This window comes from Cydia fagiglandana, chromosome 8, assembly GCF_963556715.1.
Source record: "Cydia fagiglandana chromosome 8, ilCydFagi1.1, whole genome shotgun sequence".
Classification (NCBI taxonomy): domain Eukaryota; kingdom Metazoa; phylum Arthropoda; class Insecta; order Lepidoptera; family Tortricidae; genus Cydia; species Cydia fagiglandana.
In genome coordinates, this window is record NC_085939.1 from 11,324,458 (window position 1) to 11,346,265 (window position 21,808).

The window sequence follows — 21,808 nt, forward strand, 5'->3', positions numbered from 1 at the left end:
CATTTACTTACTTTTATTCACTATAAACTGATTAATTTCAAGGCGGATACACTGAATGTACATGTACAGTCATCGGATTGACAGATTCCGAAGAACTTGTTTTTTGACGTAGCGCGTTCTCGATTCCCGATTATGTGGCAGGTTAGATTAAAGTAAACAGGTTGCTATTGGTGGATACTGTGGTATAATTTCAAACAACAATAGGAAGCCACGTTTTGTAATAACTGCCATATTTATTAGAATCTAGAATACGAAATAATATAATAAACTTAAATAGATAAATTAATAACACGAATAATTTTAGGTTTAACTTAATTTAACAAATTACAAAAGCAAATTAGAATCACGACTTGTTTGTGAGCATTGAGAACCTACTTAATTACATTGGAGTTCAAAACAGAACCGTGAGATGGCGCTTTATTCAACAAACTTTAGTTACATTATATAGTTGTAGATGGTTCTGCTTTGTCTTAAGTGACAAATTATTCCTGTAATTATATTATTACTGAAAGAACACTAATTTCATAATTCATTAAATATTTTTTTGTTGCTTCTAAATATTGCATTAAAGTTATTCAAAGACAGTACCTAAAGAACTACCTGAACTTAGGCTCCAACGGAAACCCGAGCATCATGATTTCGCTGGAAAATATCGTAGGTAAAGTAAAGAAACAAGTAAAGTTGGAGTATAAATTCGAATTGGATGTTACTTTGGGATTAAATTGTATCGAGCGAAGTGTTATGAATCGTGTATCGAAAGCTGTGTTATTGAAGATAATATAATCAAGAATTATATTTATTTTTCCCACGTCTACAAATATCAACGTTTCTTAGAAAAATAGGATAATTATTGGGGTATTTTTACATTTCTGGCTTAGGGAACGGCCTTAAATTGTCCTAATTTGCCCGAAAAGTTTGTCAAAAGATGCGGCAGTTGGCTTCATGGTTTTTTACTTTGTACTTACATCGGTGTAGGTAGGCTACTCTTCAACCTCAAACTTTTCCAGGTTTGTAGGTAAGTTAGGCCGTAGTTGATCCGGGGTGGCTTTTGGGGTCCTTAGGGGGCTTAGGGACCTGATGGCTTGACTTGACAAAGGAGCCTGAGGGCTTGACTTGACAAATATTTCATGGGTAAATTGTACTTAGTAATTGTAATTTAATTATGTAAGTATTCACACATATTTACTTAACATGTAGTTTTTAAGTTTAGATATAAGTAGACTAACACAAATATGGATTGTTAAAAAAAAAGTGAAATAAACAATTTTTATTTTATTTTATTTATTTATTTGTACGTATCTAAGTGCGGCTTTGTATAGGATTACTCGCGCACGTACTGTTGCCAAACAGCAATCCATCATAAAAATATCTACCTACTTACTGTAGCAAAATTTGTTATCACTACGGGATAATTATATAGGTATGCCCGGTATGCCTAATATGCCTATTAGCAAAGAGTATTAACTAATTGTAGAAGATGTGCAATGTCTAAGTAATAGGTAATCAGAAGTAGACAGGCAGCTCAATTTCTTGAAATACACATTCTGTTGGGAAAGGGGTGATGATTGATGATGCAGTCTGAATCCCACGCGGGTGCAGCCGTGGCCAGGGCTAGTTGGACAAGTAGTGATATATTATATTATGTAAGTGCAGGAGGTTCCAGTTTAATCCCAGATTGGTTCTTGCCAATCACACAGTCGATAGAGGAGCACTTAACTCCGAACCGGGCGAAATCCTCCGAACCGGGCGCGCGACCGGGCGAAAATTAATCGAATCGTGATTGCAACAACATCAAAGGACGAACAATAGCTAGTTGCTAGTTGTGTAGATGGCAGCACCATTTCTCTCGTTATACCGTAATCCCGTAAGGGTATAGGAGGTGCAAGCACGAATCTACTGCTCGCTACTTGGTAAAAAGCGTCTAACTAGATCACCGCAATAACTTGTGAGATACCTATATTTGCTTCTTGAGCTAAAATAAATATCGGATTTATTACCTCCCTCATTTCCCGGAAGTGAGAATATATAAGAGTGAATTGAAAGTTCAAAGAATCTAATCCCACCATATCTCTTCGCAAGGTAAGCGATAAAGTTTTACTTGGCTTATAATGTCATCGCCCAATGGAGGAGAGATAAAATAGCCCTGTTGGCAATAATTTGAACTTAAAAAAAATCTAATTAAAGTGTCTATGTTACTTTCCTCGTGGTCGGGATTGAAGCGATAAATCCGGGATTTTCTTGTTACCGTTACGTGAATATTGTAATTCTTTCCACAAATAAACAAGTTCTTTGAACCCGGCGGTTCGAATCCGTCCTACACCACTGGAGGGCTTCGTCACTTTTTCTTTAATACATGACATCTATTTCAGTTTATAGTTCTTTGATTTTTCTTTTATTGATCAGAGAAAGGTGACGAAAATATAGACGAGATATAATTAATTGTACCTATTTGCTATACAAAAGTTGTTGGAGAGATCGGTGCAGATTATATTTCGTCAATCAAACTTGCAGTGAATCTATCTACTACGAGTATCAATAAAAATAAGATTATATATACCTATAAAATTTGAATGCTGTTGTAGTTAAGGAAACACTGCCTTTCTATATACAGTAGGTATCAAAAACATAGATAATGCCAAATAATGCTTAATGCCAATGCAGCAATGTCACAAATCCCGTCGAACTACATTCAAGAGACAGCGGTTGCCAAATGCGGATGCTCCAACCTAATGGTCCATTACACTAGTTCAATTTAGACCAAACGCTTTCGGCTGGTGTTAGAAATTTCAGCGTCGACATCCACAAATCTCTTGTGAAATTATTTACGACCGCTAAAGGAGATTTTGCCGCATATCTCCGGAATAAAGGAAAACGAATGAAAATCTCAATTTCCATCGGGGTTTAATTTCCCCCGATGCGTTTGCATTTCCGCTTTAAAAACTCTTTTGTTAAGTTGAGATAATAAATATAAAGTTGGTCAGAATCTAATTTCAGTTCTGCTTATAAAGGAAACTAATTAAAGTCTGGCCTTTGTGTGAATTTTAAATGAGCAGAGGGTTTAGTGTGCCGCGTAAATCTTGGCCGCGAGAGTTATTCGACGCGTCGCTCGGGGCTCTCGACTGAGCCTTGTGCTCGGCGCGTATAACGGCTTCTCTAAGGGTTCTCTGCGGCTTTGAAATTCCACTTCTTTATGGTCACCGAACAGTGTATACGATGTCGGGAATGAAGGTGGATCTCGCGTGATTCTCGGGAGGGTTAATTTTACCTGGGGCGCCGAAAACTCAGTATAATTTACTTGTCATTTACTCAGTTCCGTCAAGCCGTTTGTTTATATTTTATATCCCTGTATAATTATTTAAATTTAAACTTGTCGCATGTATGTTGTTGTAGGTATTAATGTACCCGTACATACGCATAAGTACTCCATTAGATTCTCTCAGTCGATTCGTAATACTTTTTGCAAGTCATTTGGATGTTTCTACGCAGATAATAAATTATTCATCTTCTCATTAGGGGTCCCTCATCCCTCATTATTTCATTAGACATTCGTTCGTTAGCGCTTTAAAAATTAGGCAAACGAGGAAAATATTTTGAACTAACAAAAGCTCATACAGAATTTAGTTGCATTTCCAGCTTTACCTACATTTTTGTTCATTGTAAAAAATAGCTTTACTGAAAAACATTGCACAAAATTACCTCTATTAATTTATTTAAGGCCCCGTGGGTTCAGATTATTCTCTCTCTTTCACTGAGTATAAGCGTGAGCAAGATGGCTGTGCCTGCCCGGGATCACGGATATCATGTTTTTGAATTATTTAAACGTTTGACTTATCTATCGATTTTTGATAAAGTATTGTAAAAGTTAAAAGCGAAAACAAATTCCATACAATTTTTTAAACGCTTTTATAATAATACATTAAAAATGAAACGAAGGGGCATAGTTATGGTTAATGTATATCAAATCCAGAGAGGAAAATGGGGACTATGTTACAAACGGATAACGTTTGTATGGAGAAGCGGTGGTCCCATTTGGTCTTAATAATGCCATTAATGCTACACTCGGCAAAAGATAAACTTCAAAATGTCTGCAGCAGAGAGACTTTAGAGCGCATTCACGAAATCCTTTTGACGGTTCTGCTATTTTAAGTTCAGCGTAGTGTATTCAAAGAGTTTACTTGAGGAATTCAAGATATAGGAAAGCACAGAAAAAAAATCCAGATTTTCGAATATATTGTTTGTTGAATTGAGTAGGAAGCATATAAACGATTTGACCCTTTTCCGCTCTGCAGTTATCGAAATGATTAATGAATGTTGCTGGTGACTTTGACATATGGCATAGTAATGTACACTATTGTCTCGAATGCTATCCATCCTAACTAGAGAAAACTAGCTTGTTCGCGCAAACTGTACATTTTTCTCTCCTGTGGGCAATAGTTAACAGCTTGTGGGCATGTAAGTAATGATTTTATCATAGTTCTGTAAATAAAAGGAGGACCTTTTTACGTGGGTAAGGGTTAAATAAGAAAATTAACCTTTATAGCCCTTAACTCTTGTATATGTCTACAGGAAAGAACGTAACACAGTGATCTGTTTGACCCATGTATTTCGTTTCGACACTCCAAAGGGAATCAAAAGTTATACTCGTAGAGGGTACTTCCCGTTGACCTAGAATATGAATGGCAAGGCAAGAAGTAGGCACACTACAAGTACGAGTAGGTACAGGGAAGAATCTATAAAATTGTACAAAATCAAAATAAAAAATGTAAAAGGTTAAATTCGTACGGAACCCTCAGTGGGCGAGTCCGGTCCGCCGGGAATGGTCCGGTTTTTTGTTTGAAATATTTCTCAATTTTTCAAATAAAAGTGAAAGTACGCAACGCAATATAATAAAACATGAACTAGTTATGTATTTGTATTTATTGTGGGTATACATACATGTACAGTACAGTGATCGTCAGAATACATGGAGTTAACTTCTGGATATCATTTATAAAATAATCTATCATGGAGATTAAAATAAATTATCAACCATTTTTCGTCTCGGCTAATGGCGAATTGGCCGAAGTGAAATTTCTCGAAATGAAAGGGCGAGATTTTCCTTCGAGAGGTTTAATTTGCATAAGTAGCTTAATCAACAAAAGAGATTTTATGGTAAATGTTGCCGCGCCCACGGTTCCGGATGGATGATGGCATTCTCATTGATTTCTTATTTTGTGCGGGGTTCGCGACTTTGAGACTTATTCTGATTGTAATAACTGGATTTGAATTTGATTCGCATTTGTTTTTGATATGATCTATCAGCTGTCAACAGCCATGTTTTAGGTTGAACAAATGACACTGTCGACAGCCATCACATATCCATAATAAATACAGATCAGTACGGATATGATGGTCGTATTTGTCTACGTGACAGCGTGATAAAACGGATTCCGTCTCTTTCTATCCCGCAGAGTTAAAAAGTGACAGTTGTTTTATCACGTGGATAAATGTGGATAAAGCGATCCATAATAGGCTTGCAGATTCATAACCAGTTATTACAATCAGAATAAGCCTCTTTGTTTGTTATGTTATATATGTTATAATAAAGTTTCTATTATATTTTGTTTTCGTGCCAGTATTAAAATAATGTGATTGGGTTTTATGTAACTTTTTCAGTTGGAAACGACCACAGACTTGAATATACCCTAGATGACGCAAATGCATCTACTTCGCGTGTCCGAACTCTGACCAAGCGTCGAGGTTGGCCGTCGCTATTGACAGTCCACGCACGTCAGTTGTAGCAGCCGATAGTCCGTAAAAAATTAAAAAAAGCCTCGTTGCGTGACAATTAACTGCAACAGCCCAAAAATTGCAAGCACTCAAGGGCAAGGACATATTTCCTATCACAGGTAAGTAATTTTAAAATGATATTATGCGTGAATTCATTTTAAACAATTTTTTAAGTATTTCAGGTTATGTTTGCAATAATGTACCTAAGTAACTACAGATTAACGTTACAAAACTATATTTACATTACATTGCGCGTTTGCTTTGAGCGTTTGATCTGACGTTGTGTGTTAAAGAGTCGATGAATATCGGAACAGCGATACTGTCGCGCATAGCTATGACTTCGGGGTACAGCCCATTTATCATTCGTCTGTCAAATTTAGCGACTAGTGTTGTTCGTTCTACCGATCGCTTCTAATAAACGATTTTAATCGATATCGGACAGATGAATGATAACTATTATAAAAAATGTTTCAGCAGTTATTGATTAAAAAAAACGTCCTAATTTTACACACCTTTAAAAATGAGGGCAATTTGAACATACCTATACGCAGTGCCGGATTTACCACTAGGCTGAGTAGGCTGAAGCCTAGGGCGGCAGATTTTAGGGGGCGGCAAATTTGGGTCAAAAAATATATTTTATGTGCTGTTCAGATAGGGTCGACCAGAATTTATTTGTAAAATTTAAATAACAAGCATTATTTGGCGATTTTACCGCCCTCTGTCATGTCAAGACCCTTTATATTGAGACAGACAGACGGCCAACAAAGAAATCCTATATGGGTTCCGTTTTTTTTCCTTTTGAACTATACGGAACCCTAAAAATGTATCTACCTACCATTTTCTCGAACAAATTTCGTTTTTATCTAATTACCTACAGTATTTGTGACCTATCTGACCACCATCTGACTACATTGTGAGTTTAGGATAGTCGTCGATTCTTCTGTCTTCGTGGTATTATGGATACGATTTTTTTTTCCTTTTGAAGTACGGTACCCTAAAATTGTACCTACTTACTATTTTCTCGAAAAAATTTCGCGCTCGCTACGCTCGCGCTTTCGTTTTACTAACTACATTTTTTGTGACCCATCGGACTATATTGTGTCGAGTTTGGGCTGGTCGTCGATTCTTGTGTCTTCGTGGTATTGAATCTCACTAAATGGTTCCGATCCCATGCCGAAACTCAGGATCGATAAAGTGCTCTCGATACCAGATACAAGCCTTTCATGACTTTTCAGCAACACAGAATGAGGGATATTGGCACGGCCTGTGTTATACGTATCCCTACTACTGCCCTCTCTGCAATCTGCATTATCATTTATATGCAGCAATGATAGCACAGAACCTAGTGGAACGCCAGCGCTAATGTCCACACTATCGGAGCAGCTTCCGTCTACTATACGGCTCATATGCGTCTACTGGCCAAAAAGCTAGTGATTCATTTGTATAGCATAGTCCCTCGAGCAGACTCGATGCCAGACCCGACCGAACTCCTTAGCTATATCCAGCCTGACTGCCAATGCCTCACCTTGATTCTCAATGGCCAAAACCCAGCGGTACCCACGGGTCACCGATCAGATCAGGCAAATATAACGAGGTCGCATCGTCATTGAGTCACAAAAACAGCCCATATAAATCTGTATCTAGAATGTGACATTAGTGACGTCACTTTATATGCATTTTAATAAGGCCATGGTGTTGTACTATAAAATTAAACGCCTCTGATAGGAAAGTACTTTAAAAAACCTATAAGCTAGGCGGATAGGGGCGGCAAAATCGGCATAGCCTACAGGCGGCAAATGTGTAAATCCGGCACTGCCTATACGATTACATGTTTATACGTTTAGTATGTTTATAAATTTCTATTGTGTTAAAAAAACTTTCATCATTTTTGTTTTCCACATGATCCAGTCATAGATTTTGAAAATACTAGTTTCATTGAAGGGAAAAGTTGGGAAGAAGCTTTTCGTCTGTTCATTCGTCTGTCACAAAATCGATGTCATTCATGACAATCGATTTGTGATTTTTGGCGTGGTTCGCGGGGGAGCGGGGAGTGAGCGAGCGAGACCGCAGATATAAAATCTATGAGTATGAGCAAGACAGTTGATTCGTAGCGGGGCAGAGGGGCGTTGGTGTCTTTGAATCGGTTAGGATTTCCCATCACTAAATTGCGGCTGTGACGTCACAGTAGGTGGTAAAAAGTCGGCACGCTTGGTTTCAATACAAATCGTGACATTTGCTTCATCTAGGGTATATTTAAGTCTGTGGAAACGACCTATTCGATGTTTGATTTTTAATTGACTTTAGGACTAGTTTTATATGATTTGTGCTTTAGGATGTTCGCTAGCTAAAACTATCTGTTACAGATGAAATTGTGTACCTAATTGTGTAGGTTAGTTAGAATTACGATCAGATACAAAAAAAAATATTAAAACTTGGAAAAGTAAAAAGCACTAGTTCGCAAAATAGAAGTCTGCGAACGCTTAACAGCCCGTTTCTAAGCCACAGAATTTAACTAATATTACTACTCTAAGCCCCTTTTTGAGCAGTTGTATTAAAAGTTTCTCGACAGTTAAATGCATTATTTTATGTAAGCGGGATATTATCTCTTGGGAAATGCCAAAACACTACTGACTCAGCTTCCATGCCGATTAAAGGAAACCGGAAACAGACAAAACAAGTAAAGTTGGCAACACCGTAGATCAAAGGCAGTTATTTTTCAATACCTCGTTGGTAGCACACAATGCCAACTTGTGAATTAAGAAGTCTGTTAATCAAATTAGATAAATTTACACACATATTATCAAAAAACCTAATACGTTTTTCTTCTAAGAATCGAAGAGGACAAAAATATAATTTTTAATACAGTTGCTCAAAAAGTGCTACTTTACGTAGCTGTTTAGCGTGCGGAAAGTTGGTTATCTCGAACTAGTGCTTTTTACTTTTCCAATTTTTTTAAATTTATACTTGTTCCAATTCACGACTACTTATTGATGAGTGTTAATATTAGTTTCCTTTAAACGTCGTAATCAGCATAAAAACCAACCGTTAATGTAAGAATACGAAAAAAATTACATATTTCATATTTAATTACTTACCTCTTCATCATTATAACACGTTTAATTTTTAATATTCAATATTGAAAATTCCGTTCTTAATAAGTTGACTGAATGGAACGGAATAGCTGTCAAACGCCCATAGATATAATATACTTAAAGACGACGTCTAACCGAGCTGTCACTGTTACCACTTTTGTTTAGTGTACGATTAACAATGTTTTTCTTATTTTTTCGCAACTGTATTAAAAAACGTCGTTCGATACACGTGCGGAAATGTCATTCTTCACTCGTCCCGAGTCTTGCCACTCGCCTGCGGCTCGTGGCAAGATATCTCGGTACTCGTGAAGTAATGACATACTTTCCGCACTAGCATCGAAATGTACTATTCTTAATTTGGTAATTGAGACATTAGACATTAGGTAGCTTGGCGTTGTATATACAGCAGACTTGGCTTCATCGGGAATTGGGATTATTATCGGTTTTGTAATTCAGCCGAAGATTTAAAAGACTAATACAAAGTGACGTTGATTTCCATTTTGTTTTTGACGGCTTGAGTCCGAATGCTAAGCGGAAGGATTTTATGAATTATTCAATAACGATTTCCATCCCGCTCATTAATTTACCTACTCGTTTACTTTTCAACGAGTTTTTTGTCGTATTCCAATTTGAAAAAATGAAAGAGATTTTTTTTACGTTCAGATTACTTATTACCATGGTATTTGATTTCGCGGAACTTTTTCCACTGGCTGTGATGTATTTTTGTGATTTAAAATATGTAGGTACGTTTTGTAAAAATGGATCGGTTTTTCATGACGTAAAAGCTATCACGCTGAGTAACTGGCCGTTTTACAGTATTTCTATAGATAGAGGTATGTTTTTCGAACCCGTCGGTGCAATTGCAATTTTGCGCATGCAACATCAATCCGCGTGTTTTATTCATTATACTCCCAACGTGTCCAAATTCCGTGTTCTACGACCAAACTATAGACATAACTAAAAACTATAAACTTAATTATCCCTTTAGATTCTTTCGATCGAGTTTAAGGTACCGACATACCTATCTGAGTTGACGTGTTTTTTCAATCACCTGGCAAACCGGAGCTTGAATAAGTAAATGCGGTTTAATGGAACTACATGCAAGCAAAAAAAGACGAAACTTCAGACAGCAATAGAACCTATTAGGTGGCACGGGCAATCGGAACAAAAAATATTGATGGAAGATTATACGAGATTTGTTTATCTTTAATATTTTTCATTTCATTTCTAAAATACAAAGTGGTAATTCTGTGGTAGACTAACCAAGCGCATAGCCGGTCACGATTCACTTTATGCCTTTATGCAGACGCCGCCGCGCCATGAACAAAATTTATAGAATTATCATTTATTTAGTGTCAAACAAACTACGCTTCGTCGACCAATCGCCTTTACTCTTTTAACCCGCATAACACGTCTTACAAACATTGCAACATAAGTTTCCAAAGTTGCATTGAGCAGCGAAACGCTGAGTCGCGGCTTAATTGAGTGCACTCCGAACTGAAGTTTACAAGTTGAGCGTGTGTAAGTTTACAGCAGGGCCGCACCGCCATCGCCGTCTAATTTAGCTATTTAGAACCTTGTAACAAATTGCTTGACGGTAGAATCAACGATCTAGACCTCGAGAAGACTTTGACAGAGCTACGAAGATAGCGAGAATTTAATTTTAATTTCTGACTTCAGATCATAAAACAGCTTTTCAAGTTTAGGTACTTCGCAAGCCTGGCTTCGTGACAAGTTTAAAAGTAGTAAATTGCTATAAAATTGTAAAGCAAATGCTACAATTTGCATCTGTATAAATGCCCGAGCGTTGTCAAAGCTAGATTTTTCTTTTGTGTCGATTTAATTTTATCTCAGACGAGTTTCCAACTTTCCAAGGCAATGGCAATAAATCTAAATGGAGTACGGCACCTAGTTTTTTTCTGACTAGTGTTATAGTTTAAGCAGATTATGTATACATACATTTTTAAACCTTTTTATTAATTCAATTAGTAAAAAAGTTTTCATTAATAATCTGTTATTTTAATTGAAGCGTCAAGAGGCGAAATCTCCGGCCATTGTCAAGCGGGGATCGTTCAATAAATCGCTTAAAAAAATCACTCGGCAGGCGAGCCTTCTACGAGCTCTTATATTCGGGCACTCAGGCCTCGGATTCTCGGACGGAGATTGATGAGAAAAATAATCATTTTGTGATTGTCTTATAACTAATAATGCGGAGTTTGATGAAGCTCTGCTAATTGATTTTATAATAATCGCTGAGAGCCTGAATTCGGCATAATTTATGGACGGATATTGAAACCTACAGTTTTAAGTGGTTTCAGAAAAATTCATAAGTTAAGCTAGAGATTCTATAAGATTGAGATTTAGTTCAAGATGTCGAATGGTAAATGTGGTACAGCCAGCCACAATTGTAGCGGATGGAACAACAATGTATGCATTACACTAATTGTTTTACATATAGAGAGATACCTCTTTTCTCAACTACTTTTGTTATGTAATCACTATTAGTCTTAGGATGCATGTAATCACTACAATATAACTTATGTACATTTACACATATATACGCGAGCTACGGTTTTAGTTATTTGAAACTGTTTCGTCGTCAAAACGAAATCCATAGAAACGACATCAAATTGGCACGGTTATTTAGATTACGATGCAACCAGTTTCAAACATGTATTGTGTTCTGCCCCATGCACTTGGAGGATATAACCAACGGAGACGCCATGTCTATAATTTTCGGTACAAAATAGTATGCCGTTTTTTGCGGGGGAGGGGCACATCAAATGTATACGTAACGTCAACATAGCCATGTCAGATTAACGTCAGTCCATACATGTGTTTGACATGTGGTTGACCATTGGCCGCCTTTTTTCGACAGAGGGGAGCGCCTGTTAATGACCACTCCGTTGGTTATATTCTCTAAGCCCGTGCAGGCCGTGCATAGCGGACTTGACGTGTAATCCCGCCCGGATCACGAGTTTGGCTGCGACTCGAGAAACGTGGCATCCAGTGTTACAACTTCGTCCCTGCACGACCGGTAGTTTACATGAAGTATTGAAATACTTTATATAGGTACCTATCGAACGCCTTGTCGCGAAGGTGGGGTCAGCTCTATGCCAATAATGTTTCTCGAGTAAAGGCTCACGACTTAACCCTTTATAAGGCATAAGGGTGTCAGGAATTATGCAAAATTGAACTCTACTACTTTGAAATAAAGTTCAAAATCAGGTGGGAAATATATTCCCTCCGCCTTATAAAGGCTTAAGATGTATAGTTAGCAAAACTATTACGTGTAGGGTGCTAACCTAAAAGTTTTGCTGACGGTACCTATATATCTATACTTTAAATGTTGTCGTGAAAATGAAAATAAGGTCAAAAGACGTTGCATTTTATTTCAGTTTTTACAAAACGACCTATACTACCTATAGGATAGGTAATAACTACTATTAATTATGCTTAGTCAATCTATTTTGCCTGGTTTTATATTACGATTCCTTTCAAATTAACCATATTATTTAGATGCGAGTTCTTACTTATGACATAGGTAGGTACTAGTTTTTACATAGTAATGAAATGCATCTTACAAATTCATAAAGTTTTCCTTCCGGGTTTAAACTCAAACAAAGGCAACAATAAGTAGATAAAAGGATTTTATCGATGAAGAGGCAAAACATCAATAGAAATGAATTGAATACTACGACTGGAGGTACAAAAGATAGCTATAGTAAAAGGCAAAGCATTCACAGCGGCACGGCTGTGAAGGCTTATCTGGGCGGGTCGTATTCACCTCATTTAAAACATGACCTTTAGAGAGACTTTTCATGTAAGTCTGAATACTATTGCTAAACTTCGACCCATTATGCAGAGTACCAAGCGAATAGTGGGCCGCTATAACAATGAATTCTGCTCACTTTAGCGGAGCTACGCTAACAAAAAGAATTATAATGACGCTAGAGAAGGCAGGTAGGCTACCTATTTACAATTTTCTCGTATATAGTTCTAATTCCAGACCTTTACCTCGTGCTTTCAAACCCTCGTAGCGCTCAAGATTCCACTTTCCGAATTAGGAATCTTTAGCTTGGTCGGGTGTCAATATTAGATAGGTACTATATAGTAACAGCACCAGTCATGGGACATTTAAGAGGAAATTTGGAGTATTTATGATATTTCCCTTATGCATGTCAATGGTCTAATACCGCTTAGCGTGTTAAAAGATGAAAGCCCTATCCGTCTTTCATGTTTTAGGCGTGTTGTATGAAAGAAGCAGCAATTAGTTTCCACATATTTAACAAATTAAAACTATGCTCTTTTTCTCCAGTCATGGACCCCCGTAATGGACGTGGATCCAGTAATGGGCCCCCTATAATGGACATTGCTCTATCAGTATAAAATATTGAAATGGGGAATAAATTACGGCAAAATAAAACAATTTTTGGTATAAGCTTTTATCGCTGAATGTATTTTTCTTTCCACAGCCAATTATATTGTATTAGATCCATCGAGACAATTCTAATATACGAGTACCCTAACACAATTAGTTAGGGTTTAATGCGATAAAGTTCCCATGGCCACCTCCTGTCTCCATCATCAGATCAGGTCCATGTTATCATAATATTGCATTATCATCCGATTTGCATACTTAATTACGTACTTACACAAAATTTCAACTGAATCGGAAATCGAAAAGTGGCTCAAATTCAGCTACCAAGATTGGACCCACATTAACTAACAGGGCAAGTTAAATAAAAGTTTGGAAAAACGATATTAATTTATCCGAAGTTCGAGAATACCTCCTGATTGACATATTTCTTAACTACATTTTACTTCTGTATTGTTTAAACATGAAATTATGGCATAGCAAGCATCATTCTGTCATTTGTCCCATCATAGGAGGTACGCAGTTTTACAGCTCCTATAATGGGATTGGGCCAAATACCACTATTTTTTTACATCTGTGGAGTCACAACATAGTGTGTTGTATACCTTATCTCATGGTAAATGCAATTAACAAAACACATTCTAGTTTTCATCAAGTATTAATTAATTAAAATTTAATAAATTAACTCACCTCTCTTAGCGAAGTTGTTAAGAATTCGTAGTGGTATTTTTTTTCAGTGACACGAAAACTTTTAGGTTGACGCCGATTTCTTAAAAAACAACCAAATTTAATAAAACTTCAAACTGAAACAGCTCTAGGACTCTTATTTATGATAATATACAGCCAGTGTTTATAAACTACTTTTAGATACTTATTTTAGAGGAATTATGTTTGTTTGTCCCATTACTGGTTCCACGTCCATTATACGGTCCACTACTATATAGGGGTTAAACAACAACGTTTCCCCCTTGTAAAACAAATAATTCTTAACTAAAGAAAGGTAAAGGTTATATGACCCTTGATAAGGCCATTAACTCAGTAATTTATGTTTAAAAGTAGTTTCAGCGAAGCTCAGCGAGAATAAGATTACAGAGTGTATTTATACGTCTCCGGAGCAGCGGAGACTTGTGTACACAAAAAAAGAGTATCCACTTTTCCCCTTTAAATAGATTCAAAGGAGCGCCGGTCTTATATCGAGAGAAAGTAGCGATGGCCTAATTCTTCATTTATTGAAAGGAATTTGTACTGACCTGATGCAGGGGTGCCCCTAGCGTGGTAAATCTGAAAAGAGAAGACAATGTCTTTAGAACAAATAAATTTTATAGGTATGTCGTAGTATTTTCGTATACAAATGTACAGTGTATACCAATACCGGGTGTGGCCTGTAATATGAGCAAAAATTTAAACTATAGGCTGTAGTCCTCATACTGACCAACATTTGTTCCGCAACTTTTAAAAATAACTTGTGGTTTGATTTCTAATACACTTTAAAGTTTATTCTAAGACGCAATGTATTGCGAATTTTGTTATGTTTAAGGCATGACAAGCAACGTCAATCACAATGATATGGCGATGGCTTCCATTGAAGATAATATTTATTTTATATAAAAAATAGGGACTCTAAATACTTCATAATTTTTAAAAGTTGTTGAACAAAAGTGTCATCGTTTGAGGAGTACAATCTATGTTTTAATTATTTGCTCGTGTTACAGGCTACACCTGTACGTGAAATTAAGCCCTTTCATTTGTAAACCAATTCTATGTTTCAGCCCTCTATGTCGCCTAGAGGGCGTCATGTTCAATTACACATGAACAATGCTAATTCTGATGTCACAGCGATACGATACTAATCTGTCAGTGTCGATTAGTTAGTGTTTTCGATTGTTAGTTTAAGTGCCGAATAAATGCCCTTGAAATTGTGACGTTCCACGGAAAAAGGTACCTTATGGCGGCCGGCGCTTCCGTCGCATAGCACCGCAATAATATTGGAGGAGCGTTAATAATAGCGTAAGCGCCAACCGCCATAAGGTACCTTTTTCCGTGGGACGTCACATATGATTACACGATTACATAAGTTAAATATGAATCAAATCGAAAATTTGACATTGCGATATGACATAGAGTCTGTTTATTATTTTTCTTGGCCTCAGTCCACCCAACTTAAAATATTTTAAGATATAGTTCGTTTTTAGCATTAAAAAGAAGCACAAAGAAGGTAAGCGATCTTGACATGTCTTTTAATTGTAAAATGCATTTAAAAATCAGTAACTATTACTTATGACAGCAGAAGAATATATAGATGGTCAAGCAAATCTTGTCAGTAGAAAAAGGCGCGAAATTCAAATTTTCTATGAAATGAAATCACTTCGCGCCTACATTTTTCAAATTTGCCGCCTTTTTCCGCTGACAAGATCTGCTTGACCAAGTATAAATGATCGTATTAGATTCATAATTATTACATATTAGTCATGACTTTTAAAACGTGGTTTTCAATTAAAAGACACATCAAGATTGTTTACCCTTTTTTTAATGCAAAAAACAAATGAACTATAGGTAGGTACCGCCCACAGTCGTCAAATGTAAAATGTAATCCGGCAACTAATAAAGCCTTCGAGCAACACCGGCTTCCGACACGTCGGGAGGGAGGGGCCCAAGCGATATCTCACCGTACAAATCATTCTGCCATTTTTCGCGGGGGGAAGGTGCACACAGTCGCACTTCTCACACACTTACATACAAAATCCAATCAAAGGCCCTACCGCGAACCACGTTTTACGTGTTGCCTCTCTATGGCACTTGTAAATTCATACATGAGTGTGACAGGGAGGGAACACGTCGAACGTGGTTTGCGGTAGGCCCTCTGTAATGACGACACAAATACATAGAAAATGACACACGTCAAAGACAAATCTTGCAAACCTCGATCTCTTTTTGTGTACGGACTAGTGACTAGTGTCACAACACGTACACTAACACATTTTCTTTGAAGTATGTCATTGTATTCTGAGAGATGAGAAGTCGGATTTGTCGCTCGACCGATCCGCAATTTGTACTGAGCGAGTAAAATCGATAAATCCAACAATTACTTGAGACTAAAATATAATAATTGTATTTAAATGTAATTAAACGTATGATATGTAAAAAAAAATATTACATGTGAAATGTAACACTTTCTTTTTGTAAATTTGATGTCCCCGACCTCTTTTTATAACAAAAAACCGAGCAAACAGGCATTTTTGTGCAGCAGTGTTCACGCGCGCATCTGGACTCAGTCTAGTGAAAAATCCAAGTGCAACTAGTTTTATTACCCGCGCTAGATTTTATTGACGCGCTAATCTTGTACCTCGGCAGAGGGGAAATAGTGCGAATGCCGCCTCCCTTCCGTGTTGCTCGAAGAATAAAGCAGTAAATGTAATAAAATTCAATACTACCCTTTTCATCAAGTAGACATTAAAGCGCGCTATTTTTCGCATGCCCTAAAGATATTTAGTTTACGGCTAATCGATAAAATTTCACAGAAAATATACGCGTAATTAAAAGCCCTTCCATGTAGGGCTTTAGGGAGTATGAATTCGATATTACACCCTATATATCTACATCATCGTAACGCTTCGACCTCGATTTTAATGAGAGCCTTAAGATTAATAAAACGGTTACAGATACGGTTTAGTCATCATAATATATGTATTCCCGAGATCCCCGAAATATATATATATATAAATAAATAATCAAGAATTGCTCGTTTAAAGGTATTAGATAGGTAGATAGATTATGTACATACTATAAATAAAACATGATACTGGAGTCAGTTATGTAACGCTGCCATACATGACCCAAAAATTTTTTACTAAGCTATGAGCTTCATCACATCTGATATTTGAGTAATTCTAAGCATTTCTAGCCTGAAGTGGGGGGGAGGGTGGGGTACAAAGACGGCCGCCACCCGTCATCTTTAAAAAAAATCTACTCTGATCCTGGTGGGTACTAGGGCAAGTTTGGTATCATTTTCGTATAAACCAAAGACGTAGAATTCATTGCTGATATTTGTTTTTTTCAATTTCATAGTAATTTTACAAGAAAAACGTAAAAAAGTGAAAAATTTGGTTGGAGATTTTTGCTACGCGGAGCCGAAACTACAAAAGATAGAAAGTTGAAATTTGCACACTAGATTACATTTATAAAGTGTACAAGAGATAAGAAGCGATTTTGAGAAATTCAACCCCTAAGGGGGTTAAAAAGGGGATGAAAGTTTGTATGGGGTTCAAGTTTTATTTTAAGCTAGGAATTTGAAACTTCGTAAAACGATATATTATTAAAATACAAGAAAACTAATTTCAGCGTTTTTGAAAATTCATCCCCTAAGGTGGTGAAAAAGGAGTTGAAAGTTTGTATGGATATCAAAAAAAATTTCGAACGCGGGACTTGAATCTTTGTATTTGGGGATATTATTAAAAGACACGAAAAGTAATTTCAGCGTTTTGTAAAATTCATCCTCTAACAGGGTTAAAAAGGGGTTGAAAGTTTGAATCCATTACAAATCCGAGTAGACACACATTTCTTATTGCCTCCCAGGCTTGAAATGCTTAGAATTACTCAAGGAACAAATGTGATGAAGCTCATAGCTTAATAAAAAATTTTTGGGTCAACTTTATAACTGCGTCCGCTATGACATGGCGTGAAGTTGATGTGATTTAAGAGCCAACAGGAGTGGTCATTTCTCCATACAAACGTACTCAACTGCAAAACTGTTTACTCCGTGGGTTTTGATGCTAGAGCAATGATTTTTTCAACACAGATTAATATTGTCAATATCGGTGTCGGACCGTTTTGCTTTTTTTGATATTTTTGTTTTTTAAGGCGCTAGAGCCCTTCGAAAATGGCCAAAATGGCCTAATTGACTATGCCGCAATGAGAGGCGTAGTATTCAAAACTGATATCAATTATCCAAAAAAGCTAAATTTAGATTTCCGAGTTTGGTTAAGTTTTGGAGGAGGAAACATTCGAGTACGAAACCTCGATTTTTGAGATTTTTACGCGGGATTTTTTGCCTTGTCCTTATCGCACTAGTTTTAGGAGCCGCTTCCGTTAGCGAGACGGGTATATTTACCTAAAATATTTAAAACTCAGCTCCTGTTTCGTCTTAAATACGTGGGTCCATGTTCCATTTGTGAGTGCCGTGAGTGGTGAGTGTACTTTTCTTTTAGTGTAAACCCTTGATAACCCTTTTGGGTTGTCACAAAATATTTGTGTCAAAACCAATTTTTTTAAGCCACAGATGCTAGGATAAATGGTAGCATAAAATATACTCAATAGCCACATATTACTTTAGATAGCTTTAATCGTGCTGAAATATACTTTTTAATACAGTTGCTCAAAAAGTGCTACTTTACGTAGCTGTTTAGCGTGCGGAAAGTTGGTTATCTCGAACTAGTGCTTTTTACTTTTCCAATTTTTTTAAATTTATACTTGTTCCAATTCACGACTACTTATTGATGAGTGTTAATATTAGTTTCCTTTAAACGTCGTAATCAGCATAAAAACCTACCGTTAATGTAAGAATACGAAAAATATTACATATTTCATATTTAATTACTTACCTCTTCATCATTATAACACGTTTATTTTTTAATATTCAATATTGAAAATTCCGTTCTTAATAAGTTGACTGAATGGAACGGAATAGCTGCCAAACGCCCATAGATATAATATACTTAAAGACGACGTCTAACCGAGCTGTCACTGTTACCACTTTTGTTTAGTGTACGATTAACAATGTTTTTCTTATTTTTTCGCAACTGTATTAAAAAACGTCGTTCGATACACGTGCGGAAATTACGTTCGATACACATACCTTCCGCACTAGCATCGAAATGTACTATTAGAAGACTCACGTTAGACCGGGCCGGGTCCGGGTTGAAGCATTTGGCGCTTACTTTTCTATGACACATGACGGGTGATCACGTTATGCTTTCCATAGAAAACGAAGCGCCGGAAGCTCCGGCCCGGACCCGGCCCGGTCTACGCACTGATCAGATTTTATTAGGAATTAAATCAAGATTATTAATTAAAAATTAAAGAAGTACATTAATTTGTAAATCGGAATGGAGACGCAGGCCTATTCAGATAGTTAACAACTTTTTTTTCTTGTTGTATTGATATTATTTGTGAGCTGTCAAGTGTTATTTCTGGTTGAAGAAGTGTCTTGCGTAGCGATGAGCTACGGCATGCGTAGGCCGCGTAGCGCCAGGGGCCGTAGCCAGTGTGTCGCCAATGTTGTCGCTTATTGACAAACGCTAATCGAAAACTTACAATGTATCGGGATGACGATTTTATGTTGCTGATCAGCAGTGACACCTCAGCTAATTTCGCTTTAATTTTAATTTTGATGTTGCTTAAAAAACAAAGCGCCGACGAAATGAGTAACCTTTGTCATCTGCAATTCCGTTAAAAAATAGCCATCCCATTCATTTGCAGGGAAGGCATTAAAATGGCGCGAAAAAATAGAGGTACCTATCTAAATAAGATACCGATTAAATACGTCCCTATATAAAAGTTAGTAAGTATTTTTGTTTTACCTTGTATAATATACGTACTATAATATATTATATTATAAACAGGTACGTAGGTGTATAAATAACTCCCGCATCCTGATAAGATCCGAAATCGTGACAAGATTTCCGAGTTAGTATATTATACTTATACCTACCTATATCGGGGTGAAGCCACGTTGCGGCTGTGGTTATCGGACCCGTGTCTACCCGGCTGTTGTCTTATTTATTAATGCTGAGAATATTAAAAAAAAAATTGTAGGTTACGTAAAACGGGGTGAGTAGGTTTCGCGGGGAGAGTTGGGTTATGAATGGGGAGAGAAGGTTTGAGAGGGGGGTGAGAAGGGATTTTAAGGCTACTGCTACAAAAATAATGTATTCCAATATAAAATGGGGCTATAGTAAAAAACGCATAATAAAAAAAAATATCCAACAATCTTCCAAAATCATCTTTGTATGAAAAACCCTCTCACCCCAAATACGAGGCACTACGGGGTGAGGTGGGTTTTACTCTTTATCGTTTTTCCTCTTTATCGTCAAAGTTATAAAATGGAACTACCCAAAATAAAATACAAACTAAAATACAAACGTCCGAACCACTTATTATAATATACCTACACCATTCAGTTTTCACATGTAAAAATAAAATTTTATCGAGGTTTGAAAGTCAAATTTCACTCAACTTACCCCATTTTACGGTACTAGCTTACTTTTCCATGATGTTTAAGTAATTATTACTAGGAATCTAACAAATTATTAACTTGCTTAACAGTGTACCTTAAGTGACCTTTTTTCCACGAATAATAATAGTTTAACTTTTTTTTTTTACTTAGTACGGGGATGGACATAGGATCGTCTTCACCAATTATCATCATCATTCCATGCAGTATTTCTTTTGGATTTTAGCAAAGACATATGTAACTTCGTATAAGATGAATAAAAGTCTAAGGAAAAAACGTGCCTCGGAAATCTAGAAAAAGTCATTCTCGGATAGATGGCGCACACACCTTTGGCCTATGCTCGGCTAGATGGCGTGACGACACCGTTTCATTTTTAACAATTTTAACACATGGATATCAGTGAATGAACATGGATCAAAATGATATAAAAATAATAAAATCATTTATCAATATACATACATTTTTTTGATAATTTTATACGTTTTCGTTTTGAGTTATAGTCGTGTGTCGATAGATGGCAGTAAAACTGTGAATACAAAATGTCCTATGACTGGACCCCTCTATACTATCTATTCTTTTTGTATCTTAGTAACTACGACAGGTTGTCACTCAAGTGTCACGGTTACGCATATCACTCATTCGGTTTATTCGCTTCATGAATTCCAAGACAATAATTATAATTCAAAGTGAATGATTACACAATTCACACATGGCTTGCCGCGCTTATTGTTCTGTTTTTGTTTTCATTTCTGTAAATAGATATAATGATATGCTTGCCTGAGAATATACATTACATCCTCCGTATCCGTGATAGAAATATAATCAACTTGTTTGGTAACGCATTTAATTTATTCAGAATTTGTAAAAATGTAATAAACAATCCACCCTGTTTAGTCGAGATATATATAAACCACTCGATTTCCTAGTCGAGGTCAACATACTGACCAATACCGGTTACAGACAAAATTTCTCGTCCAGCTAGATTGCCGCTAATGAATGTCCCCTAATATCGTCTGCCACCGTTGCCGGCCCGAGCCTATAATTAGCGTGCGGTCGGAGACCGACAGTCAATTGCTTCGGTTCTAGTTTCAGGCTTTACTACCTACTTAGTATGAAGAAGGCGCAAGAAATGTATTGGGTAATCTTTGCTAGAAATCACATTTTTACGATTCTAGTGTTTTATTGCAAGCATTTTTCGCAATATCATCTTCTGTCGGTAAATAAAGGTAATAAAATAAATCCGCGACAGACCCGTCTATAAATGCGAGTTAATATGTGTTCAAAACGCGAAAGTTGTAAATTCTGTGTTGACAACATGAACTGTGAACAATACTTAAATAC

At 36.7% G+C, this 21,808-nt stretch overlaps 2 protein-coding genes across 4 annotated transcripts in view; both read right to left on the reverse strand.

Annotated features, from left to right (window-relative positions):
- LOC134666813 (CD151 antigen-like) overlaps positions 1-21,808 on the reverse strand; it is a 213,423-nt gene that overhangs the window by 19,591 nt on the left and 172,024 nt on the right. The window contains exon 2 of the mRNA XM_063524110.1: positions 14,490-14,520. The gene's annotated coding sequence lies outside the window, so the exon portion shown is untranslated. The remainder of the gene's footprint in view (positions 1-14,489; positions 14,521-21,808) is intronic.
- LOC134666760 (sorting nexin lst-4) overlaps positions 1-21,808 on the reverse strand; it is a 217,687-nt gene that overhangs the window by 2,743 nt on the left and 193,136 nt on the right. The window contains exon 1 of one of the 3 annotated variants that reach the window (XM_063524039.1): positions 8-74. The gene's annotated coding sequence lies outside the window, so the exon portion shown is untranslated. Of the gene's footprint in view, positions 1-7; positions 153-21,808 lie in introns of those variants that run through there. The other 2 variants (XM_063524036.1, XM_063524035.1) reach the window with 2 other exon arrangements.